Raw genomic sequence first — 26,666 nt, forward strand, 5'->3', positions numbered from 1 at the left:
AAAAGGGAAGGTGGCTCAACCGTGGCTATCGAGGGAAATCAGAGATAGTATTAAAGCCAAGGAAGTGTCATACAAATTGACCAGAAATAGCAGTGAACCCAGGGACTGGGAGAAATTTAGAACTCAGAGGAGGACAAAGGGTTTGATTAGGGCAGGGAAAATAGAGTCCGAGAGGAAGCTTGCAGGGAACATTAAGACGGACTGCAAAAGTTTCTATAGATATGTAAAGAGAAAAAGGTTAGTAAAGACAAACGTAGGTCCCCTGCAGTCAGAATCGGGGGAAGTCATAATGGGGAACAAAGAAATGGCAGACCAATTGAACAAGTACTTTGGTTCGGTATTCACTAAGGAGGACACAAACAACCTTCCGGATATAAAAGGGGTCAGAGTGTCTAGTAAGAAGGAGGAACTGAGGGAAATCCTTATTAGTCGGGAAATTGTGTTGGGCAAATTGATGGGATTGAAGGCCGATAAATCCCCAGGGCCTGATGGACTGCATCCCAGAGTACTTAAGGAGGTGGCCTTGGAAATAGCGGATGCATTGACAGTCATTTTCCAACATTCCATAGACTCTGGATCAGTTCCTATCGAGTGGAGGGTAGCCAATGTAACCCCACTTTTTAAAAAAAAGTAGGGAGAGAGAAAACAGTGAATTATCGACCGGTCAGCCTGACATCGGTAGTGGGTAAAATGATGGAATCAATTATTAAGGATGTCATAGCATTTGGAAAGAGGTGACATGATAGGTCCAAGTCAGCATGGATTTGTGAAAGGGAAATCATGCTTGACAAATCTTCTGGAATTTTTTGAGGATGTTTCCAGTAAAGTGGACAAAGGAGAACCAGTTGATGTGGTATATTTGGACTTTCAGAAGGCTTTCGACAAGGTCCCACACAAGAGATTAATGTGCAAAGTTAAAGCACATGGGATTGGGGGTAGTGTGCTGACATGGATTGAGAACTGGTTGTCAGACAGGAAGCAAAAAGTAGGAGTAAATGGGTACTTTTCAGAATGGCAGGCAGTGACTAGTGGGGTACCGCAAGGTTCTGTGCTGGGGCCCCAGCTGTTTACATTGTACATTAATGATTTGGACGAGGGGATTAAATGTAGTATCTCCAAATTTGCGGATGACACTAAGTTGGGTGGCAGTGTGAGCTGCGAGGAGGATGCTATGAGGCTGCATAGTGACTTGGATAGGTTAGGTGAGTGGGCAAATGCATGGCAGATGAAGTATAATGTGGATAAATGTGAGGTTATCCACTTTGGTGGTAAAAACAGAGAGACAGACTATTATCTGAATGGTGACAGATTAGGAAAAGGGGAGGTGCAAAGAGACCTGGGTGTCATGGTACATCAGTCATTGAAGGTTGGCATGCAGGTATAGCAGACGGTTAAGAAAGCCAATGGCATGTTGGCATTCATAGCGAGGGGATTTGAGTACAGGGGCAGGGAGGTGTTGCTACAGTTGTACAGGGCCTTGGTGAGGCCACACCTGGAGTATTGTGTACAGTTTTGGTCTCCTAACTTGAGGAAGGACATTCTTGCTATTGAGGGAGTGCAGCGAAGGTTCACCAGACTGATTCCCGGGATGGTGGGACTGACATATCAAGAAAGACTGGATCAACTGGGTTTGTATTCACTGGAGTTCAGAAGAATGAGAGGGGATCTCATAGAAACGTTTAAAATTCTGACGGGTTTCGACAGGTTAGATGCAGAAAGAATGTTCCCAATGTTGGGGAAGTCCAGAACCAGGGGTCACAGTCTAAGGATAAGGGATAAGCCATTTAGGACCGAGATGAGGAGAAACTTCTTCACCCAGAGAGTGGTGAACCTGTGGAATTCTCTACCACAGAAAGTTGTTGAGGCCAATTCACTCAATATATTCATCAAGGAGTTAGATGTAGTCCTTACTACTCGGGGGATCAAGGGGTATGGCGAGAAAGCAGGAATGGGGTACTGAGGTTGCATGTTCAGCCATGAACTCATTGAATGGCGGTGCAGGCTCGAATGGCCTAATCCTGCACCTATTTTCTATGTTTCTAAACTTGTGGTGCATTTGGACTTCCAGAAGGCATTTGACAAGGTGCCACATAAAAGGTTACTGCACAAGATAAAAGTTCACTGAGTTGGGGATAATATATTAGCATGGATAGAGGATTGGCCAACTAACAGAAAACATAGAATCGGGATAAATGGTTCATTCTCAGGTTGGCAATCAGTAACTCGTGGGGTGCCGCAGGGATCAGTGCTCGGACCCCAACTATTTACAATTTATATTAGCGACTTGGAAGAAGGGACTGAGGGTAATGTAGCCATGTTTGCTGACGATACAAAGATGGGAGGAAAAGCAATGTGTGAGGAGGACACAAAAAATCTGCAAAAGGACATAGACAGACCAAGTGAGTGGACAAAAATTTGGCAGATGGACTATAATGTTGGAAAGTGTGAAGTCATGCACTTTGGCAGAAAAAAATCAAAGAGCAAGTTATTATTTAAATGGAGAAAGATTGCAAAGTGCAGAACAGCAGGACCTGGAGGGTACTTGTGCATGAAACACAAAAGTTTAGTATGCAGGTACAGCAAGTGATCAGGAAGGCCAATGGAATCTTGGCCTTTATTGCAAAGGGGATGGAGTATAAAAGCAGGGAAGTCTTGCTACAGTTATACACTGTATTGGTTAGGCCACATCTGGAATACTGCATGCAGTTTTGGTTTCCATATTTACGAAAAGATATACTTACTTTGGAGGCAGTTCAGAGAAGGTTCACGAGGTTGATTCCAGAGATGACTTATGAGGAAAGGTTGAGTAGGTTGGGCCACTACTCATTGGAATTCAGAAGAATGAGAGGTGATCTTATCGAAACGTTTAAGATTATGAGGGGGCTTGACAAGGTGGATGCAGAGAGGATGTTTCCACTGATGGAGACTAGATCGAGGGGGCATAATAGAATAAGGGGCCACCCATTTATAAGAACATAAGAATTTGGAACAGGAGTAGGCTATCTTGTTCCTCGAGCATGCTCCGCCATTCAACAAGATCATGGCTGATCTGGCCGTGGACTCAGCTCCACTTATCCGCCCGCTCCCCATAACCCTTAATTCCCTTATTGGTTAAAAATCTATCTATCTGTGACTTGAATACATTCAATGAGCTAGCCTCAACTGCTTCCTTGGGCAGAGAATTCCACAGATTCACAACCCTCTGGGAGAAGAAATTCCTTCTCAACTCGGTTTTAAATTGGCTCCCCCGTATTTTGAGGCTGTTCCCCCTAGTTCTAGTCCCACCGACCAGTGGAAACAACCTCTCTGCCTCTATCTTGTCTATCCCTTTCATTATTTTAAATGTTTCTATAAGATCACCCCTCATCCTTCTGAACTCCAACGAGTAAAGACCCAGTCTACTCAATCTATCATCATAAGGTAACCCCCTCATCTCCGGAATCAGCCTAGTGAATCGTCTTTGTACCCCCTCCAAAGCTAGTATATCCTTCCTTAAGTAACGTGACCAAAACTGCACGCAGTACTCCAGGTGCAGCCTCACCAATACCCTGTACAGTTGCAGCAGGACCTCCCTGCTTTTGTACTCCATCCCTCTCGCAATGAAGGCCAACATTCCATTCGCCTTCCTGATTACCTGCTGCACTTTTTGGGATTCATGCACAAGGACCCCCAGGTCCCTCTGCACCTCAGCATGTTGTAATTTCTCCCCATTCAAATAATCCCTTTTTACTGTTTTTTTTCCCCCCAAGATGGATGACCTCGCACTTTGTCACATTGTATTCCATCTGCCAAACCTTAGCCCATTCGCTTAACCTATCTAAATCTCTTTGCAGCCTCTCTGTGTCCTCTACACAACCCGCTTTCCCACTAATCTTCGTGTCATCTGCAAATTTTGTTACACTACACTCTGTCCCCTCTTCCAGGTCATCTATGTATATTGTGAACAGTTGTGGTCCCAGCACCGATCCCTGTGGCACACCACTAACCACCGATTTCCAACCCGAAAAGGACCCATTTATCCCGACTCTCTGCTTTCTGTTAGCCAGCCAACTCTCTATCCATGCTAATAAATTTCCTCTGACTCCACGTGCCTTTATCTTCTGTGGTAACCTTTTGTGTGGCACCTTATCGAATGCCTTTTGGAAATCTAAATGCACCACATCCATCGGTACACCTCCATCCACCATGCTCGTTATATCCTCAAAGAATTCCAAATTAGTTAAACACGATTTCCCCTTCATGAATCCTTGCTACGTCTGCTTGATTGCACTATTCCTATCGAGATGTCCCGCTATTTCTTCCTTAATGATAGTTTCAAGCCTTTTCCCCACTACAAATGTTAAACTAACCGGCCTATAGTTACCTGCCTTTTGTCTGCCCCCTTTTTTAAACAGAGGCGTTACATTAGCTGCTTTCCAATCCGCTGGTACCTTCCCAGAGTCCAGAGAATTTTGGTAGATTATAACGAATGCATCTGCTATAACTTCGGCCATCTCTTTTAATACCCTGGGATGCATTTCATCAGGACCAGGGGACTTGTCTACCTTGAGTCTCATTAGCCTGTCCAGCACTACCCCCCTAGTGATAGTGATTGTCTCCAGGTCCTCCCTTCCCACATTCCTGTGACCAGCAATTTTTGGCATGGTTTTTGTGTCTTCCACTGTGAAGACCGAAGCAAAATAATTGTTTAAGGTCTCAGCCATTTCCACATTTCCCATTCTTAAATCCACCTTCTCATCTTCATTTAAAACTGAGATGAGGAGGAATTTCTTCTGAGGGTTGTAAATCTGTGGAATTCGCTGCCTCAGAGAGCTGTGGAAGCTGGGACATTGAATAAATTCAAGACAGAAATAGACAGTTTCTTAAACGATAAAGGAATAAGGGGTTATGGGGAGCGGGCAGGGAAGTGGACCTGAGTCCATGATAGGATCAGCCATGATCATATTAAATGGTGGAGCGGGATCGAGGGGCCGTATGACCTACTCCTGTTCCTATTTCTGATATTCTTATGTAAACTGCTTTGTATTCCCTTGAGTTTGCATAGTTGAGGGTGATCTAATTGAAGTGTTTAAAATGATGAAGGAATTTGATAGGGTAGATACAGAGTACAGCAGGACATAACCTTAAATGTCAAGCCAGGCCATTTAGTAATAAAATCAGGAAGCACTTTTGCACACAAAGAACAGTAGAAATCTGGCAAACTCTCAAAATGCAGTAGATGTTGGGTAAATTGACATTTCCAAGACTGAGATCGATAGATTTTTGTGAGGTATGGGTTTCAAGGGATATGAAGAAAAAACGGTTCAATGGAGTTGCAGATCAGGCATGATTTAATAGAATGGCAGAACAGACATGAGGGGCTGAATACTGTTCCAATGTGAACAGAGGACATTCCCCCTTCCTCCAAGGTGCCTTATATCGGATAGATCAAAAGATTGTTGCACTCAGTTACAATAAATAGTTGACCAACTAATAAATGTTTCCTTGTATTAGGTTGTACTGTCTTTCAGAAATTAGGACAGGAATCTCAAGACTGTTGAGGGGTAGAATTTTCTGTGCTGTGCAATCGGGAAATTACTCCCAAAAGAACATCCATTCATGTGCCCATTTTGCCAATACCAAGTTATGTCTAAATTTTCTTATTCATCATCATCATACGCAGTCCCTCAGAATCGAGGCAGACTTGCTTCCACTTGCAACATGAGTTCTTAGGTGGCTGTACGGTCCAATACGAGAACCACTGTCTCTGTCACAGGTGGGGCAGATAGTCGTTGAGGGAAGGGGTGGGTGGGATTGGTTTGCCGCATGCTCTTTCCGCTGCCTGCGCTTGATTTCTGCACGCTCTCGGTGACGAGACTCGAGGTGCTCAGTGCCCTCCTGGATGCACTTCCTCCACTTAGGGTGGTCTTTGGCCAGGGGTCTCCCAGGTGTCAGTGGGGCTGTTGCACTTTATCAGGGAGGCTTTGAGGGCGTTCTTGTAACGTTGTCGCTGCCCACCTTTGGCTCGTTTGCCATGCAGGAATTCCGAGCAGAGCGCTTGCTTTGCCTGTGTCTGGCATGTGAACTATGTGGCTTGCCCAGTGGAGCTGATCAAGTGTGGTCAGTGCTTCAATGCTGGGGATGTTGGCCTGAACGAGGACGCCAATGTTGGTGCGTCTGTCCTCCCAGGGGATTTGTCGGATCTTGCGGAGACATCTTTGGTGGTATTTCTCCAGCGACTTGTGGTGTCTACTGTACATGGTCCATGTCTCTGAGCCATACAGGAAGGCAGGTATTACTACAGCCCTGTAGACCATGAGCTTGGTGGCAGTTTTGAGGGACTGGTCTTCAAACATACTTTTCCTCAGGCGGCCGATGGCTGCACTGGCGCACTGGAGGCGGTGTTTGATCTCGTCGTCAATGCCTGCTCTTGTTGATAGGAGGCTCCCGAGATATTGGAAGTGGTCCACGTTGTCCAGGGCTGCACCGTGGATCTTGATGACTGGCATAAAGTGCTGTGTGGTAAGGACAGGCTGTGAAGGACCTTTGCCTTTCTGATATTTAGCGTAAGGCCCGTGCTTTCATATGCCTCAGTAAATACGTTGGCTATGTCCTGGAGTTCAGCCTCTGTGTGCAGACGCAGGTGTCGTTCGCGTACTGTAGCTCGACAACAGAGGTTGGGGTGGTCTTGGATCTGGCCTGGAGACGCGCAGGTTGAACAGGTTCCCACTGGTTCTGTCGGTCCAAGACCACTCCAACCTCTCGTCGAGCTACAGTACGCGGACGATGCCTGCGTCTATGCACACACATAGGCTGAACTCCAGGACATAGTCGACGTATTTACGGAGGCATATGAAAGCATAGGCCTTGCGCTAAACATTAGTAAGACAAAGGTCCTCCACCAGCCTGTGCTCGGCGCACAGCACTGCCCCCCCAGACATCAAGATCCACGGCGTGGCCCTGGACAACGTGGACCACTTCCCTTATCTCGGGAGCCTCCTAACAACAAGAGCAGGCATTGATGACGAGATCCAGTGCTGCCTGAGGAAAAGAGTGTTTGAAAACCAGTCCCTCAAAACTGTCACCAAGCTCATGGTCTACAGGGCCGTAGTAATACCCGCCCTCCTTTATGGCTCACAGACGTGGACTATGTACAGTAGACACCTCAAATTGCTGGAGAAATACCACCAGCGATGTCTCCGCAAGATCCTGCAGAAGCACAAACGTTCGCGTCCTCGTTCAGGCCAACATCCCCAGCATTGAAACACTGACCGCACTTGATTAGCTCTGCTGGGCAGGCCACATAGTCCGCATGCCAGACACAAGACTCCCAAAGCAAGCGCTCTACTCGGAACTCGTCCACGGCAAAAGAGCCAAAGGTGGGCAGAGGAAACGTTACAAGAACGCCATCAAAGCTTCCCTGATAAAATGCGACATCCCCACTGACACCTGGGAGTCCCTGGCCATAGACCGCCCTAAGTGGAGGAAGTACATTTGGGAGGGCGCTGAGCTCCTTGAGTAACGTCGTCGAGACCATGCAGAAAGCAAGCGCAGGCAGCAGAAGGAGCGTGCGGCAAACCAGTCTCGGCCTTTTGGCTAAGATCATGCGTAACTGACCTGACAGGGGAGTAACCATGACCCCAACGTGGTTCTCCCTGGATCAGGAAGGTGATTCTCCTATGCTTTTTGGAAATAGGAGGTGGGTGGGGTGGCTTGACCCATCCACCTCCACGGAGGTGTGTCGGGGGCCTGACCCATCCACCTCCATGGCACGAACCTGGTATTGCAGTACTTCCAGGAACGGTGCAGTGGCTCTAGCTAGGCCTTTTGGCTAAGAGCATTGGCGCAGAGTGATCCTTGATGTGTGCAAGGTGACCTCTGGCGTTTGTGATTTGACAAAGAATTGGAAAGATTGGCAACGAATAAAAAAAAACCCAAAAAAACAGGCTCCTTGCCCACCCTTTCCCTCAACGACTATCTGCCGCACCTGTGACAGAGACTGTGGTTCTCGAATTGGACTGTACATTCACCTAAGAACTCATGCTAAGAGTGGAAGCAAGTCTTCCTCGATTCCGAGGGACTGCCTATGATGATGATGAGTTTAGTTCTACTCCAGCGGGGAGCTTGTCGATTGTCAGGTGAAGAGTGTTGGGGCGATGACGCAGGCCTGTTTGATCCCGGTCCAGACGTGGATTGGGTCTGTAATGGATCCGTTGGTAAGGATCACAGCCTGCATGTCGTCGTGGAGCAGGCGGAGGATGGTGACGAACTTTTATTAGCTTTTATTACACTCTTATTAGCGTACGGCACAATATAAAATCGAAGTAAATAAGCAAAAATCAGCCTAAATAATCGGAGCCCGAAGAAAGCAAGGAACTCGCACCATAAATGCTTTCTTTAAGTATAAATATTAAAGTTTCAACCCATCTAAACATCATGCATGTACATTAGACACAGCATGTTTAAGCCCAGGCGATTGTGGAAGCTTTTCAGTTTTTAACGTGACTCGGACTAATACCATAAAATTGCATTTAAAGGAACAGAAAATACAATGGAGGTCTCGGTGAGGATAATCTTTTTTAAATCACTTAAAAATTTGCAATATGACACCAGAAAAATTAGTGTTTTTTGCTAAGCCTAGAATTCCTGGCATCATTAAACACCCATTTTGAACTAGCGTACTTGTAGGAAATTTACACTCCTCTCTCTTTGACATGGCAGTTGAACCATTATAATGAGCCAAAATACATTCGGGCACAGGGAGCGATCGATCGGCGTAAAAGATCAAGGAAATTCGGACACGGTGTAATTACATACACAACGCACTTGCAATCAGGTTTACTCAAATCTTTTATGCTGTGCATTTGCTTTATGCATGTCTCTGGGTGCAAGTACACAGGAAACTCCACCTCAGTATGTCCATTTTTACATTTTTTCTGAGTGTCAATATTTGCAGGGGAATAGTCATTTTTAAAAAAAGTTTGAAAACTACTGCCTCAGAACACAATGTAGTTATGGACAAAATTATTAACACGGGAATAGTTACATTCGTGCTATGCTAATACAGGTGCAGCGTCCTGAATCCGGAACCCTCTGGACCAAGGCCGTTCCGGATTTTGCATTTTGCCGGATTTTGGAATGTCTGAGGTCACTAATCCGGAAACACCCGAGCCCAAGTTCGGGTATTCTGGATTTCGGAACGTCATGGGGAGGGGGGGTGCTCGTTGATGAATTGTTCGGGTGGGGTCCCGCCGCCGTGGAATTGTTTGGGTGGGGCCCTGCCGCCACGGAGGAGTTCCTTGTCTGGTCGGAGGGGTCGGGCAGCCAAGGTAAAGGAGTGAGGGGGGGCCGGGGCGAAGTCGGGCCGGGGTGAGGTTGCGCCCCGCAAAGTCGGGGCGTACAAAGTCGGTTCGCCAAGGCGGAGGGAGTCCGGATATCGGTACATTTTCCGGTTTCCGGATGACCCCGCCACGGATCGGCCCGGATTCTGGAACATTTTGGATTCCGGATCTCTGGATTTTGGAGGTCGAACCTGTATGTTGTTTTTGCTGAAAATATAAATCATACATTGGAAACAAAATTCCTGCTAAGCTGCACGGCTGTGCAGCTGTCTGGAGTTCCTGCGGTGCCTGGGACTTGCGCAAAATTTTGAATGGGCCGCGCTGACCCTTAAAGGGACCGCTCACCCCCCAAAAATTAGTGGAACATTGATTGAAAGCCCTCAACTATCCAAAGAAACTGACAGATTTGAAATAAAAACGCATTGGCTTGAGACAAAAGCAGTGTGCTTCCATTGATTGTCTCCATCAGTTGCTTGTCTGCTTGGATAACCTGAAACAGTTAGAATTATAGAAATTTACAGCACGGAAGGAAGCCATTTCGGCCCATTGTGTTCACGTTGGCCAACAAAGAGCTATCCAGCCTACACCCACTTTCCAGCTCTTGGTCCGTAGCCCTGTAAGTTACGGCACTTCAAGTACACATCCAAATACTTTCCAAATGTGGTGAATTCAACTTACCTTGGAGAATTATCTTTTAGGACATGACTGGAAGTGAGCTGAAGAATCTTGTTAAAAGATTCATGTGCAGCATTTAACAGCACCTGTAACTGAGTAAATTTAGTGGATACAGTAGCATAGTGGTTATGTTACTGGCCTAATGATCCAGGGACATGCGTTCAAATCCTACCATGGCGGCTGGGGAATTTAAATTCATAACCATTAAATAAATCTGGAATTTAAAAGAAGCTGATATTAGTAATGGTCACCATGAAACTACCGGATTGTCATAAGTCTTCTGGTTCACTAATCTGCCATCCTTACCCAGTCTGTCCTATATGTGACTCCAGTCCCACAGCAATGTAGTTGACTCTTAATTGCTCTGAGGTGGCCTAGCAAGCCACTCAATTGTATTCAAGAAGGCAGCTCACCACCACCTTCTCAAGGGCAATTAATGCTGACCTTGCCGGCACCGTCCATATCCTGTGAATGAATTTAAAAAAAGATAGCATTCAGACAAAGTTTTCCATATTGTGATGCTGCTGTGTGACATAGAAACTTTGACTCTGGTTAGGGCCACACTACAGGAACAAAGCACGACGACAACTTCACTATTTGACTTTATGCCAACACTGCTTACTCCACATCAATCCATCACAAATGTTTGCATCCAAAAGTGAACCAGTTCTACTCTATTATCTAAAATGCTGTCCAACTGATTAAGTCACTTTGGGCATGCCACTCTACAAGGCACCAGAGGCATAGTTTAAGCAAAACTTATTTGCCATTTCGAAGTTCATCTTGGTCCTTATTGACCTTGTGGAATTGATCAGTTCTTTTGAGAGTTATCATGTCTCTCAAAGTAATACAGGTTCGCCCTCAAATCCGGAGCTCCGGAATCCAGAATGTTCCAGAATCTGGACACCGGGCCAATCAGTGGCGGGTTCGTCAGGAAACCGGAAAATGTTCTGATATCTGGGCACCTCCGCCTCGGCGAACCAACTTCACCACAAATTCGCAGGGCCCGACCTCGCCCCGGCCCCCTTCCCTCCCCTTTACCTTGGCTGCCCGACCCCACCTACCTCGGGCAAGACAAGGAACTCCTGCACGGCGGCGGGGTCTCGGCCGATCACTTCCTCGGCAGCGGCCTCCCCCCCCCCCTCCCCCCGGAACAGGTCCTTGGCGGCGGGCTCCGCCCAATCAGGTTCTCGGCAGCAGGGCCCCTGCGGGAACATCTCCACGGCGGCGAGGCCCTACCTGACGACCCAAACAGCTCATCGACGAGCACCCCCTCTCTTTCTCGCCCTCCCCCCCCCGCCTTCTGACGTTCCGAAATCCGGAAATACCCGAACCTGGGCTCGGGTGTTTCCGGATTCGTGACGTCAGAAAGACGTTCCAAAATCCCTCAAAACGCAGAACCTGGATCGGCCTTGGTCCCAAGGGTTTTGGATTTGGGACACTGCACCTGTAACTGAAACAACAATGAAATGATTCCCATTATCACAAATTATTGTTATCTTAATTTTAGCCATGTGATGATGTATCTGACACAATGTAATTTCTTTTTAACTATAATTAAAATTGTAACTTTATGCAAGCTTTGGAAATGAAGGAATATGCACAAGGATACATTTTTATTCTTGCTGAATTGCTTCTAAATTAGCTCTGGAAAGCTGGATGTGGGGATCAGCTAACTCAACTGAGAACAGATTGAACCTGGGAGTTATTTGATCTGTTCCTAAGCTCTGCCAATTTTGACCACGTGGTTGCACACATGCTTCTGGGTCAGACGGTTGTAGTTTCGAGCTCTGTATCCAGGGTTGAGCTCAAGGCTGGTACTCGTATGCAGTACAGAGGGAGTGCTGCTTCGTTTGAGGTGTCGACTTTCAGGTGAGACCTATGGCCCAAGTTTCGGGTCGCGCCTAGAACAGCGCAGCCCCGACCTGGATGCCCGTTTTTCGCGCCACAAAGTGCGCCTAAAAAAAACTTACAGAATCTCCGGCTCCCTGCTGGTCCTCTTGAGTCAGGCGCGGCGCAGCACGAGCTGTAGGGGACAGAGCTAGATCCCTGCGCTGAAAACAGTGCCGGGACTTCTGTACATGCGCGCTACAGTGGGCGCGCATGTGCAGTAGCTCCAGGTGCCCAAAACTGTGTGAGAGGGGCCCGAAGCACGCAGCCCCTAGCCCTGGCCGAATGGCCTCACTGGGGCTGCGTGCTTAAGGCTGCTTCCCCGCCCGACCCTCCCCCCCCCCCGGACCCGACCCGACTCCCGCTTTCCCCCGACCCGACCCGCGCTCCTCCCCCTCCCCGCCCCCTACCCGACCCACGCTCCTGACCCCTCCCCACCCGGACCCAACCCGCGCTCCCCCCACCCGACCTGACCCTCCCTCCCTCCAACCCGACCCGCGCTCCCCCCACCCACCCGACTTGACCTCCCTCTCCCTCCCTCCAACCCGACCCGACCCAACGTCACCTACCTGTAAATCTGGTGCTGGGGACGGGCCCTGCCCGAAGTCTTGGGCCCGTTCAGCCTCCCCTCCCCCCTCTTCTCCTTTTCCCCTTTTCCCCTTCCCTCCTTCTCCTTTTCCCCTTCCCTCCTTCTCCTTTTCCCCTTCCCCCCTTCTCCTTTTCCCCTTCCCCCCTTCTCCTTTTCCCCTTCCCCCCTTCTCCTTTTCCCCTTCCCCCCTTCTCCTTTTCCCCTTCCCCCCCTTCTCCTTTTCCCCTTCCCCTTCTCCTTTTCCCCTCCCGCCCTTCTCCATTTCCCCTTCCCCCCCCCTTCTCCTTTTCCCCTTCCCCCCCCTTCTCCTTTTCCCCTTCCCCCTTCTCCTTTTCCCCTCCCGCCCTTCTCCATTTCCCCTTCCCCCCCCCTTCTCCTCCTCCACCCCCTTCCCTCCTCCCCCTTCCCTCCCTTTCCTACCCTCGCTGTCAGAAACACAGACACTGACAGAGTGAGAGACACACACAGACAGACAGCGAGATAGAGACACTGACAGAGACACACTGTGGGGGGGCATCCCAGCACGCTGTTGGAGGGCTCCCAGTGCTGTAGTCAGTAAGTAGAAAATGTTTTGTTTTATTGATTTAAAAAAAAAATTATTTCTTATTCATTTTTTTTATTGATGTTTTTATCATTTATTATTGATAATGGCTCTTTATTTGTAAAACTGAAGTGTTTAATGTTTGTAAACTTCCCTTTTAAACCCCCCCCCCCCATTCCCTACGCCTGATTTGTAACCTACGCCTGATTTTCTAAAGTGTAAGCAAGGTTTTTTGGAGCGTACAAAAATCTTCACTTACTCCATTTCAAGTTAGTTTGGAGTAAGTTTTCACTGCCGAAACCTTGAAAACGGGCTTAAGTGGCCGGACACGCCCCCTTTTGGAAAAAAAAATTCTGTTCCAAAGTGAAACTGTTCTAACTGACTAGAAGAACTGGAGCAAACTAAATGCCGAGAATTTGAATTTCTAAGATACTCCGTTCTACACCAGTTGCTCCAAAAAATCAGGAGCAACTGAGGCCGAAACTTGGGCCCATTAAACTGAGATCCTGTGTGCCTATTCCAATGGTTCAGGAAGATTTTCAAGATCCCAAGACATTATTCAAGAAGCAGGGAGTTCTGGTGTTATGGCCAACATTCCTTCTTCAACCAATTCCTGCAAAGCTGATTTAACTGGTCATTCATTTAATTGCTGGAGCAGCATGGCTCCTGCCTAAACTTTATAATAGTCATTACATTACAAAAGTAATTCACTATGAAGCACTTGCAGATCTGAGTGTGATAAGATGCTGTATTTATTTTTATGGTTCAGTTACTCACCAGATAAACTGGGCAATTGGGGTTATGATTATTTTTCAATATGTCTAATTGGTACTGCAGATACATAAATTTCTAAACCTACTAAAGTCTTAAGAACTAACATTTTAATAATTCCTTCAATTAAAATCCCTTAACTAAGATGCATCTCCAACCTCCACTTCCAATCCAAAGTCCTTGAACATATTGTCACCTCCCAAAAAGTTGTACATCTTTTCCGTAGCTCCAAGTTTGAACCTCTCCGATCAGATTTCCACCCCTTCCACAGCACCCAAACAGCTTCAATCAAAGTTATAAACAACATCCTCCGTGACTGTGGTGAACCTCGACCTTCTTGGCCTCTTTGCAGCCTTCGACTCGGTTGAGCACACCATCCTCCTCCAAGGTTTCGCTTCTGATGTCCTGCTGAGTGTGGAAGCCAAAGAATCTGCTGAATCTACCTTACCACCATCTCTCTTGACCCCTCCATTGCCTCTTTGTTGTCAGGCAGCTTGTCTGACATCCAGTCCTGAATGAGCCACAATTGTTCCAATTAAAAATTGGTAAGACTGAAGTCATTGTCTTTGGCCTCTGCAAGAAACTCAATTTCCTTGTCACAGATTCCACACCCTCCTTGTTGCTGTCTCGGGCTGAATCAGACTGCCATCCTATTTGATCCTGAGCTGAGCATCTGACCCCATATGCTCTCCACCAAAAGGCCATCTATTTCCACCTCCATAACATTACCCACCTTTGACCCTGCCTCAACTTATTTGTTGATGAAATCCTCATCCATGCTTTTGTTACCTTCAGACTTGGCTATTCCACTGCTCTCCTGCCCGATTTCCCACCTTCCCATCTTCCACCCTCCATAAACTATAGCTCATCCAAAACTCCATTTCCTTGCCTATAACCTAACCCGCATCAAGTCCCGCTCACCATTACTCCTGTACTTGCTGACCTACATTCTTCGTCCTTGTATTCAAATCCCTCCATGGCTTTGTCCCTCCATATCTCTTTAACCACCTCCAATCTACAAGAACTGAGTTCTTCCAATTCTCCTCTTGTACATAGCCCACATTGCCGGCCATGCTTTCAGCCGTCTACGCCCTAAGCTCTGAAATGTCTTCCCTAAACTTCTCCGCCCTCCCCCTCTCCTCCTTTTAATACCCTCCTTAAAACCACCTCTTTGACCAAGCTTTCAGTCACCCGTGCTAATATCTCCTCCTTTGGGTCAGTGTCTATTTTTGTCGGATTATGCTCCTGTGCAGCGCCATAAGGATGTTTTCCTTATTTAAAGGCACTATATGAATGCAAGGTAGTGTTGTATAGTGGACACACAGGTTTATAATCTCCAATGACCAATTTAAATGGAGAAAGCATTGATGGGAATTTCTACGTGCTGTGTACTGGTTTTAGTTTCTAATTGTCCCATCTGTTGTGGGATCTTGAGTGAGGATTGGGCAAAAACTTGTTCCAAGGAAGCTTCTGATTAATCCTGCAAAGGATTTCTGATCCGTGCTTTCTCCTCAGTAGCTATAGGCAGATGGTCGGCCACTGACGGATATCTCATCGAGAGTGATGGCTCTCCGACGAATGTATGCATTCATTAAGTCTGTTTGGGTGCAAAATAAAACCCACCCGTGTGATTGCCTGATCCGTGTTCATAGTCCAATCGAAAATTAGCTTGGATTCTCTCTCTGGGTCAATTTAATTATAGAAGCTAAATGAAGGAAGAAACCCAGTCAGCTTAAATAGTGTATTGACAGTATTTAAACCTTTATTCAGTGTCAGTGTGCTAACAGTACTCTCTTGAGAATGGATGCTACCTTTATATTCTCGTATGCAACAACATTTCTGCAAACTTAAATGATAATGCCGTAAAATTTCAGTGTATGTAGTCTGGAAAGAGTTTACACTTAGTGCCATTTTTTTATTTGTGCAATAAGCTTTCAAATGCACAACATCTTATGTTCTTGGGATGTATGATTTTTGTAATGTGCACAAGATGGCAAAATCGGCTGTGCACTGGTGGGGGGAATGTACTTGTCAAAGTCCTATGCCAGAGGGTTGATCTTTGAGATCTTGCAGCAAATTGTAACAAAAAGAATCACTGTTTATAACCATACAAAATAAAGGATACCTTTAAGCAATGAATATAAAACAAATAATCAAATTACATGGGTCAGCTAACTGACATGGACTGCTTAACCTGCATTCTCCTCGTTTTATGTTCTGTGAACCCCTTAATTGGGTTACTGCCAGTTACACATTCCACAACATGGCAATATTGAATCATTACCGAGTGGAGTCAGAAACCCTGAATTGAATTTACTGAGTAATCAGGGGCACAGCGTAGGAATTTTGTGATATATCAAGGTATTATTTAATAAATAAAATATTATTTACAAATCTATAAATCACCATTTTTTTCTCGTTAGTTTCTGAGTTGCCTGTTTGTTTTTTCACTGCCTTTACACTTGTAAATTAATCTTAAGACATTGTACATAATTTTAGCAGGCAATTTATCTTTAAAGTAGCTATAGTCTATTAATGTGGCCTAACTAAGGCTTTTTAACTGCTGAATATCCACCTTTCCTTTTTTGAGAAGTTGAATCCCTTTTTCAGCAATTTGCTTCTTTTGGATTTTAATTGCATTTATTCAGGTATATGGCATCACTATTCAGTAGGGTATGTTTTGGTCATATAATTGTGCTCTTTTGTTTATACTCAGCAGGCTAAGACTTGCTCACTGTCATTCACTAATTTAAGACAAAGTGTAAAAAAACCTGCTGCCAGACTGCTGCATTTGCAGCTCTGTGGCTGTTGAACAGGATGTGCATGAAAGTGACTTGTGCTCAGTTGCTTTGTAATGTTCTTCCTTTCCCCTGCAAGTGCATCATCCAGATGAACGAGTGGAGACTGACAAAATGAATGCTGACAGTAACAGAATCTAGATACATTTGAGAATGGATTTCATTCATTTCAGTAAACATGCACCCAGTTGTCATGTTCTTAGTCCAAATTATGCCGAATAATTGTGAGCAGGCAAAAATGGCAAAATATATCACCTGTTTAACAAATAGCTAAAGAAAAGCTACTAGGCAAAGCTTTTAAGAACTTAATAGCTGTGGTTTTAAAAAGTTTGTAGTTGTAAATTGTTATCGATCAAATCCTGCACTACCAACCCACTTTTAAGTAAAAAGCACAAACTTAAATTATATAGTAGTTCGTGCAGAGAGTAAATTATTTTCACACCGCTCCTGTAGAATTGTAGAACTAAATTACACCGAGTGTACGGTGGAAACCCATATTACAAGACAGTTAATTAGTACCCCAACCCTACCTCCTTCTGTGTCCGCCCCTGGAAAAAACTCTCTCCCGACTCTCTTACAACTGCACTTACCCACTCCCAACTATCCAGCCTTTGGCCCTCCATTCACAGTGACGTCTCTGCAGCTACTGATCTGCTCAGTCACACCCTCACCACCACCTTTGATGCCCTAGTCCCTGTTAAAACAATTACTGTCTCTCACCCTGGTTCCCCCTGGTACTGCCCTGATCTTTGCTCCCATTAGTCCAGGGACGTAGACTTGAACGGATATGAAAGGCAACTGGTTTAGCCATTCATCGTCAGATCTGGCTGAACCACATAAAGCACTATCGAGTCCTGCTCTCGTCTGCCAAAATCGCTCATTATTCCAGAATCATTCTGGAATGTAAAGATAAACCCCAACTTCTATTCTTCACTGCTAACCATCTTTTTAAACCCATTGACCCAGTCTCCACCCTCAGCTCCAACAATAAGTGTGAGGTACTCATGGACGACTTTGTCTCTAAGATTGAGACCATCTGTTCGTCTGCCTCTGCCTCTTCCCTTCCTTCCCCTAGCCCACTGGGCCAAACTTCCCCTAAGGAAGCCCCCTGCCCTAGCCCTAACCTCACATCTTCCTCCAGTTTCTCTCCGATCTCCCCTCATGACCTTTCCGAGCTCATCCTGTCCATGAGATCCATTTCCTGCTCCCTTGACCCTATTCCCACCAAACTGCCGACCACCCAACTTCCTTTTCTGGCTCCCGTGTTAGCTGACATTGTTAACGGTTCACTCTCCTCAGATACTGTCCCTCTCTCCCTCAAATCTGCCATCATCATCCCTTTCCTCAAAAAACTAATCCTCGATCCCTCCATCCTTGCAAACTACCACCATATCTCCAACCTCCCGTTCCCTCTCAAGTCCTTGAACGTGTTGCCTCCCAAATCTGTGTCCACCTTTCCCGCAATTCCATGTTTGAATCCCTCCAATCCGGTTTCTGCCCCTGCCACAGTACCGAAAGGGCTCTCATCAAAGTCACAAATTACATCCTTTGTGACTGTGACAAAGGCAAACTGTCTCTCCTCGTCCTTCTTGACTTGTCTGCAGCCTTTGACACATTTGACCACTCTATCCTTCTCCCAACATCTCTCCACTGTCATCCAGCTGGGTGGGACTGCTTGGTTCCATTCTTATTTATCTAATCGTAGCCAGAGAATCACTTGCAACAGCTTCTCTTCCTGCTCCCGCATCGTTACCTCTGGTGTCCCCCAAGAATCTATCCTTGGCTCCCTCCTATTTCTCATCTACATGTTTCCCCTTGACGACATCATCTGGAAACACAGCGTCCGTTTCCACATGTACGCTGATGATACCTAGCTCTACCTCGCTACCACTTTTCTCGACCCCTCCACGGTCTGCAAATTGTCAGACTGCTTGTTTGACATCCAGTTCTGGATGAGCAGAAATTTTCTCAGTTGAATATTGGGAAGACCAGAGCCATTTTTTTCAGTCCCCGCCACAAACTATGTTCCCTAGACACTCCCAACTCCTGTCTGCGGCTGAACCAGACTGTTCGGAACCTTGATGTCATATTTGACCCTGAAATGAGCTTTCGATCTCATATCTGCAGCATAACTAAAACCACCTATTGCCACCTTCGTAACATCGCCTGTCTCCGCTCTTGCCTCAGCTCAACTGTTGCTGAAGCCCTCATCCATGCCTTTGTTATCTCTAGACTTGACTATTCCAACACATACCTGCCTGGCCTCCCACATTCTACCCTACGTAAACTAGAGGTGATCCAAAACTCGGCTGCCCGTGTCCTCACTCGCACCAAGTCCCGCTCACCCATCACCTCTGTGCTCGCTGACCGACATTGGCTTCTGGTTAAGCAGCGCCTTGATTTCAACATTCTCATCCTTATTTTCAAATCGCTCCATGGCCTCGCCCCTCCCTATCTCTGTAATCTCCTCCAGCCCCACAACCCCCCCCCCCCCCTCCCCCCACCGAGATGTCTGCGCTCCTCTTAATTCTGCCCTCCTGAGCATCCCAGATTATAACCGCTCAACCATTGGTGGCCGTTCCTTCTGTTGCCTAGGCCCCAAGCTCTGGAACTCCCTGCCTAAACCGCTCTGCCTCTCTACCTCTCTTTCCTCCTTCAAGAAGCTCCTTAAAACATACCTCTTTCCTGCGCTAAATTCTACTTATGCAATTCGGTGTCAAATTTTTATTCCACAATACTCCTGGTGAAGCACCTTGGGATGTTTCACTACGTTAAAAGTGCTATATAAATACAAGTTGTTGTTGTAATAGTAAAGTCACGAAGAATTCAAGACACAGAATAAAATATAAATAAAGATTTAACTTTTCTCCAGTTGACCCAATAAATAAAAATTGTAAAATAATGCTGGTAATCAAAATAAAGGTTTTTGTGTTGATGTTCATGCTGGGACCAGAGAGAGATCTTTGAGACACTTGATGTTGCAGCCAGGGTTGCTTAATCAGTGAGACAACAACATGCATTTATATATCAGTTTTAATGTTGAAAAAGTCCCAAGGCACTCCAAAGGCGTGAGGAAAACAGATGCCAGCCAAAGGTTGGATTGAGGGTAGCTAAACATTTGGTTGAAGAGCTGCGTTTTAAAAAGGATCTTGAAGGAGGCAGTTGGAGAGAATTCCAGAGAATAGGGCCTAGGTGGCTGAAGACATGGCCACCAATCGTGGTGAAGGAAGAGGAGATGCGTAAGAGGCCGGAGCTAAAGAATGGAAGGTTTGGGAAAGTTGTTGGGCTGGAGGGGATTCCAGAGATGGGGAGAGGGGTGGGGCCTCGGAGGGATTTAACACAAGGATGGAAACTTTCGATTTATGTTGTTGGGGAACCAGGAGTCAATGTAGGTCAGTGAGGTTGGGTGTGATGGATGGGCATGACTTGGGGTGGGATAGGATTCTGAGATTGCAAGCAGTCCTGCCTGAGACAGTGGTCAGAGAGGAGATGGAGTCAGTTGCAAGGGTATGGAGTTTGTGGTGGGAGCTGAAGATAATGGCTTTGGTCTTCCCAACATATAGCTGGTGTAAATTATGGCTCAGGCAAGTCTTGATATTGGAATAGCAGTCTGACATCACAGGAAAAAGGTTGAGTGAGGTGGTGAAGATGTAGAGCTTGGCATACATGTGGAAGCTGACCCCATATCTGCAGCGATATCTTGAAATTGACTCGAATGTTTTATTCAATTTTTTTTTTGTTCTTGATCTGCTTTCTTCCCTTTTAAGTCACCTCAGTTCACTCAACAGTGCTTGGCAGCTCTGCACTGGCATGGTTGCAAACTGCACTGGAACAATATTGTCACTTGTTTTAGAATATAACGTCGACAAAAGTTAGAATTTTAACCGCAGGACAAGTTGAAATGAAAGAGACCTGAAATTTGACATGTTTTATATCTGAATTATGGATTGCTAAAAAAAAATGTAGACTCCTCTGGGTCCAGATTTTTAACCTCCTGTGTTGTTCTCCGCTTCCTCTATGTCCGTCCTATTGCACATTTTATACAACACAAAATAATTCATAAACATCCTCAGGTTTCTTCCATAACTGTACTTTTTCAGATTATCACAATCTCGACAGTGATATCAGAGGCACATATTTTTGTATATTCAAACCTAATAATGATACAAAAATGCACCAGTACTTGTCACTTGATCCAATGTTATCTTATGAAAGCAATCCGCGCCTTTTATGTTTTCCTTGTGTCAGCTGTGACTCAGTTGGTCGCACCCTCGCCTCTGAGTCAGAAGGTTGTGGGTTTTATGCTCAAGTCCCACTCCAGGGATTGGAGCACAGAGATCTAGCCTGACACTCCAGTGCAGTACTGAGCTGCACTGTAGGAGGTGCCGTCTTTCAGATGAGGCGTTAAACCGAGACACCGCCTGCTCTCTCAGGTGGACGTAAAAGATTCCATGGCACTATTTTGAAGAAGAGCAGGGGAGTTATCCCCGGTGTCCTAGCCAGTATTTATCCCTTAATCAACACAACCAAAACAAATTATTTGGTCATTATCACATTGCTGTTTGTGGGGGCTTGCTGTGCGCCAATTGGCTGCCACGTTTCTTACATTACAACAGTGACTACACTCCAAAAATTACTTCATTGGCTGTAATGTACTTTGAGATATCTGGTGAAAGGCACTATATAAATGCATGTCTTTTCTTGTTCTGAACTGTTCAGCAACAAACTCACTCAGTGCATTTGCAGAAATTTAGCACAGTTCTTTAAACATTGTGAAATATTGCAGCAGCTGAAACTGACCATTGTCAGGCTACCTAGGTCTCTCACCAGTTCCTGTTCAAAAATGTACGGGAAGTTGGAGAATTTGATGTCCTATCTATCTCTTTTTAGGTTGCTGTTTCCACCTTTTAATCTTCCTTCTTTTCCTTCTCCTCCCTTTCCTCCTTCTCCCTTTACTTCGCTTCCTTCCTTTCCTCCCTGTAACTCTCCTTGTTCCATGCTCGTTGTCCTTCCTCTTTGCTCTTCTCTCTGTCTTTCCTTCAGGTGGGAGGTGGTGAATAACATGATAGGGAAAGGTGCCGCTGAGGGATGCAGTCTACATTTGTGGTGGAAATTATGTGGTAAATGTATCCCTCAGCAGCTCCTTTCCCTTCATCACTTGTGCTTAACCCACCCTCTTCCTTCCATCATGCCCCAACCCCTTTGCCTTCTTACCCCCAACCCTTTTTCTCTTACTTGCTGAAACGGTGTATTCAACTTAAAATTCTCCAGCAGCATATTTGGAGAGGACAGACAAGGTGTTTTAGGAATTCCAATGAAGGTTCCACACTTGAATCATCATGTCTGTTCTCTCCACAGGTTCTGCCTAACCTGCTGAGTGTTTCAATGTTTTGTGTTTCTGTTTCAAATTTCCAATATCTGCAGTATTTTGATTTTTGTTTGTGTTAACCGTGTTTTCTTAGGGCGAAGAACGATGTGTTTCTCTCTCTCTCTCTTTCTCTGTGCTCTGATGTCACCCATTAAAATGCTTACGTGTTGTAACTGTCAAAACAAATTTGAAATGCCTGCATGCAGTAAGGCCAGACAACATTCAGGTTTGGGCTGATAAGTGACAATTCGTGCCACATGAGTACCAGGTAATGGCCATCTCCAACAAGAGAGAGTAACCACCACTCCATGACATTTCAATGGCACTCATCACTGAATCCCCAACCATCAACATCCTGGGGGTCACCATTGACCAGCAACTTGACTGGACAAGCCACATAAATACTGTGGCTATAAGAGCAGGTCAGAGGTTGATTATTCTGTGGCAGGTGACTCACTTCCTAACTCCTCAAAGCCTTTCCACCACCTACAAGGCACAAGTTAGGAGTGTGATGGAATATTCTTCACTTGCCTGGATGTTTGCAGCTCCAACAAAACACTCAAGAATCTCTATAGCATCCAGGAAAAAGCAGCCCACTTGTTTAGCTGCCCATCCACCACCTTAAACATTCACTCCTTCCACCACCAGTGCACCATGTCTGCAATATGTACCATCTACAAGATGCATTGCAGCAACTCGCCAAACCCACGATCTCTACCGCCGAGAAGGACCAGAGCAGCAGGTGCATAGAAACACTATCGCCTGCAAGTTCCCCTCCAAGTCACACACCATCCTGACTTGGAAATATATCACTGTTCCTTCATTATCAAAATTCTGGAGCTCCCTCCCTAACAGCACTATGGAGTACCTTCACCGCATGGACTACAGCGTTTTAAGAATATGACTTCTCGAGGGCAATTGGGGATGGGCAATCAATGCTGGCCTTGCCTGGCCTACCGATACCCATGTCCCATGAATAAATATAAAAAGATAAACTAAAGGCTTTTTCAATGCTTCAAAATGCAACATGCAGCATTACTTTGAAATTTAGGTTGAGAAATGAATGGCTCTGGAGGATGTCTTTCTCTGCTTAATATGCTTTGGGAATGTTATAGAACGCAAAAGCTACATGAGGTATAATCAGTACAGTCTTTTTCCCTCCCTATGTGACCCTCTCAGACACACACAGCCTTCTCTGTATTTAAAAAAAAACTTATTAATAACTTGAATATAGTTATTGAAATTTGCCTTCTAGCTTTTCTTTATTTTGGAAAAACAGCCAAATTGATTTTTTGGGGAGATTGAAAGCAAAGCATTCTGTCAATTAGCTAGGTTTATTGCTACTGATTATGCACATTGTAGGAATTTCCTTCAGCAATGCTAACAATATTTTAGGTAAAAATAACAAGTCCAAAACCAGGCTTTTGGAAGCTGAGGCCTTCAAGTAAAACATTTACTGAAGGTATTAAAACACGCACAAACATTTTAGTGGGTAAGTTTAATTATTTTGTTTTAAAGTATGCAATTATCAACCTTTGTTTTGATATTAAAAATTTGTTACTGAGGGGAAAATGGCAGCTGATATTTCAGAAAACATTGAGTGATTTGTGGGAAAAAATAATTTAGCAGCGTGTGGCAGTGTGACGGAAAGCCGTGACAGTTAAGTCGTAAAATTAGCATTGAAACTTACTGACCTCCCGGGGGAATATAACTGGCAAATGTCAAATTTTAACATGGGAATCTCGATAGAAAATGTTTACTGAATATTTTTCAATGGAGCGCATGACCCACATACAAATTTTATTATTGAATATAAATGTCTATTTGAACTGTCAAAAACTGGTAAGATACCAAACAAGGCAAACAGCAACTTTTTTTATATAGTGCCTTTAGCATAGTAAAATGTTCCACGGTGTTTCACAGGAGCACTATCGAACACAATTTGACACTGAGCCGCATCAGGAAGTGTTAGGACAGGTGACCAAAAGCTTGGTGAAAGAGGTAGGTTTAAAGGAGCATTTTAAAGGAGGGGAGAGGTTTACATAGGAACAACGACGGGCAGGTAAAGACCATCTGGTTCATCGAGCCTGTCCCACACAATTGCAATACCTTGTATATCATAACCTCAATCATATTCCCCACCCCACCCACCCCCCCCCCCCACCCCCCCAAAGTCTCCACTGCTGTAAGGTATAGAGTCCCAACTCTTTTAACCTATCTTGATAACTAAGATGCTTTAGACTTGGAATTAGTCTAGTAGCCCTCTTCTGCACCCTTTCCAGAGCCTCTGTCACTCACCATGTGAGACCACCAAAACTGGACACAGTATTCCAAATGCAGTCTGACTAAGGTCTTGTACAAGGACAAAACATTACATAATAAAAAATAGGAGCAGGAGTAGGCCATACGGCCCCTCGAGCCTGCGCCACCATTTAATACGATCATGGCTGATCCGATCATGGACTCGGGTCCACTTCCCTGTCCGCTCCCCATAACCCCTTATTCCCTTATCCAATAAGAAACTGTCTCATTCTGTCTTAAATTTATTCAATGTCCCAGCTTCCGCAGCTTCACAACCCTCTGAGAAGAAATTTCTCCTCATCTCAGTTTTAAATGGGCGGCCCCTTATTCTAAGATCATGCCCTCTAGTTCTAGTCTCCCCCAACAGTGGAAACATCCTCTCTGCATCCACCTTGTCAAGCCCCCTCATAATCTTAAATGTTTCGATAAGATCACCTCTCATTCTTCTGAATTCCAATGAGTAGAGGCCCAACCTACTCAACCTTTCCTCATGCGCCTTGTCTTATACTCAATTGTCCTATAGATACACCCCAACACCCTATTTGCTCTAGCATTGCTTATGTACCTTTTTTTTTGAGGATGTTTCCAGTAAAGTGGACAAGGGAGAACCAGTTGATGTGGTATATTTGGACTTTCAGAAGGCTTTCGACAAGGTCCCACACAAGAGATTAATGTGCAAAGTTAAAGCACATGGGATTGGGGGTAGTGTGCTGACATGGATTGAGAACTGGTTGTCAGACAGGAAGCAAAGAGTAGGAGTAAATGGGTACTTTTCAGAATGGCAGGCAGTGACTAGTGGGGTACCGCAAGGTTCTGTGCTGGGGCCCCAGCTGTTTACATTGTACATTAATGATTTAGACGAGGGGATTAAATGTAGTATCTCCAAATTTGCGGATGACACTAAGTTGGGTGGCAGTGTGAGCTGCGAGGAGGATGCTATGAGGCTGCATAGTGACTTGGAATAGGTTAGGTGAGTGGGCAAATGCATGGCAGATGAAGTATAATGTGGATAAATGTGAGGTTATCCACTTTGGTGGTAAAAACAGAGAGACAGACTATTATCTGAATGGTGACAGATTAGGAAAAGGGGAGGTGCAACGAGACCTGGGTGTCATGGTACATCAGTCATTGAAGGTTGGCATGCAGGTACAGCAGGCGGTTAAGAAAGCAAATGGCTTTCATAGCGAGGGGATTTGAGTACAGGGGCAGGGAGGTGTTGCTACAGTTGTACAGGGCCTTGGTGAGGCCACACCTGGAGTATTGTGTACAGTTTTGGTCTCCTAACTTGAGGAAGGGCATTCTTGCTATTGAGGGAGTGCAGCGAAGGTTCACCAGACTGATTCCCGGGATGGTGGGACTGACCTATCAAGAAAGACTGGATCAACTGGGCTTGTATTCACTGGAGTTCAGAAGAATGAGAGGGGACCTCATAGAAAAGTTTAAAATTCTGACGGGTTTAGACAGGTTAGATGCAGGAAGAATGTTCCCAATGTTGGGGAAGTCCAGAACCAGGGGTCACAGTCTAAGGATAAAGGGGTAAGCCATTTAGGACCGAGATGAGGAGAAACTTCTTCACCCAGAGAGTGGTGAACCTGTGGAATTCTCTACCACAGAATTGAGGCCAATTCACTAAATATATTTAAAAGGGAGTTAGATGAAGTCCTTACTACTCGGGGGATCAAGGGGTATGGCGAGAAAGCAGGAATAGGGTACTGAAGTTGCATGTTCAGCCATGAACCTATTGAATGGCGGTGCAGGCTAGAAGGGCTGAATGGCCTACTCCTGCACCTATTTTCTATGTTAAGGATGTATGCACTGGAATGACCAAGTCTCTTTCTATCTCTTCCATCTTTGATGCCTTTCTCTGGAGGGTGCATGAATATTGAGCATTTGCCCTGCCCACATGCATAACACTGTACTTATGTAAGTTATACATCAATTTCCAATCTTGAGCCTAATCTCCCAACACCTTAAGATCTGCCTGAAGCAGACGAACATCTTCTACAATTCTGACACTTGCACAGATCTTGATATCATCTACAAATTTGAAAATTGTGCCCCCAACCTCAAAATCCAGAACATTAATAAAAATAGTAAAAAGCAACCGTCCCAACACTGATCCCTTCGGATCACCACTTGTGACCGGTCTCCAAACGCATCCAAATCCATTTATAACTACTCTGTGCCTGCGTCCTGCCAGCCAGTTCTGAATCCAACTCAATATGTTTCCATTAATACCAGAGGCTCCGATCTTATAGAGAAACATTGTCAAAAGTTTTTGGAAATCTAAGTAGACTGCTACTGGGCTTCCCTCATCCATAGCTTTGTAACTTTTTCAAAAAGTACAATTAGATTTTTGAGAAATGACTTTTTTCCTATGAAGCCATGATTGGTGTCCCTCAGGGAGGGAGTT

General features: G+C 45.4%; 1 protein-coding gene and 1 pseudogene across 2 annotated transcripts in view; both read left to right on the forward strand.

Annotated features, from left to right (window-relative positions):
* fam117bb (family with sequence similarity 117 member Bb) overlaps positions 1 to 26,666 on the forward strand; it is a 289,990-nt gene that overhangs the window by 163,625 nt on the left and 99,699 nt on the right. The window lies entirely within an intron of this gene.
* LOC139260578 (U2 spliceosomal RNA) lies at positions 7,555 to 7,793 on the forward strand (annotated as a pseudogene).

This window comes from Pristiophorus japonicus, chromosome 3 (assembly GCF_044704955.1).
Source record: "Pristiophorus japonicus isolate sPriJap1 chromosome 3, sPriJap1.hap1, whole genome shotgun sequence".
NCBI classification, from domain to species: Eukaryota; Metazoa; Chordata; class Chondrichthyes; family Pristiophoridae; genus Pristiophorus; species Pristiophorus japonicus.